Here is a 1016-nt window from a genome sequence, read left to right on the forward strand (position 1 = left end):
CGCCAATCTTTGCCGTCCGCCTTTATCTCTCTTTGCCGTCTGCTAGCAGACGGCAAAGAGGTGGGGCGTTAAGTTTTTCTAAATGTGCGGGGGGTGGGGGCCACCTCTCTCTTTGCCGTCAGCCAGCGGATGGCAAAGATTCTTTGCCGTCAGCTGGCTGACGGCAAAGAGCCGGCAGTTGGCAAAGGCCTGTTTTGTCGTCTGCCGTTTCTTTGCCGTCTGCTTTTGGGTAGCTGATGGCAAAGAACTTCTTTGCCGTCAGCTAGCAGACGGCAAAGAGCTGGCAGATGGAAAATTAGCTGATTCCAGTAGTGCACATCACAAGATCGTATAAAGCTTATTTTCTCCACACTAATAAATCATACATATTTAGAGAGCAATTTTTATTGCATGCAACAATGGAAACTTACTTGAAGGATCTTACTCAATCCATAGGTAGATACGGTGGACTCTCATGGCAAAACTGGGTTTAAGGGTATTCAGAAGCACTAGTAGTATCTCTACATGGTGCAAAGAATTTGGCTAGCATGAGGGGGAAAGGCAAGCTCAACATGTTGGATGATCCATGACAATATACTTTATTTCGGATATAAGAAAACATAACCCATTACGTTGTCTTCCTTGTCCAACATCAAATTTTTAGCATGTCATATTTTAATGAGTGCTCACAATCATAAAAGATGTCCAAAATAGTATATTTATATGTGAGAACCTCTATTTCTTTATTACTTCCTATTAATTGCAACGATGACCAAAACTATGTTTGTCAACTCTCAACAACTTTTATTCATCATACTCTTTATATGTGAAGTCATTACTCTCCATAAGATCAATATGATCTCTTTATTTCTTTTTATTCTTTCCTTTTCTTTTATTCCCTCACGATCATAGCAGATAATCAAGCCCTTGACTCAAAACTAATCTTTATTATATATAGCTCACGGACTCGATTACATAGAGGGATCATAAAGCAAAACTCAAAACTAAATCATACTAAAACTTTTATTCTACTAGAT

This window comes from Triticum aestivum, chromosome 5D (genome assembly GCF_018294505.1).
Source record: "Triticum aestivum cultivar Chinese Spring chromosome 5D, IWGSC CS RefSeq v2.1, whole genome shotgun sequence".
Lineage (NCBI taxonomy): Eukaryota > Viridiplantae > Streptophyta > Magnoliopsida > Poales > Poaceae > Triticum > Triticum aestivum.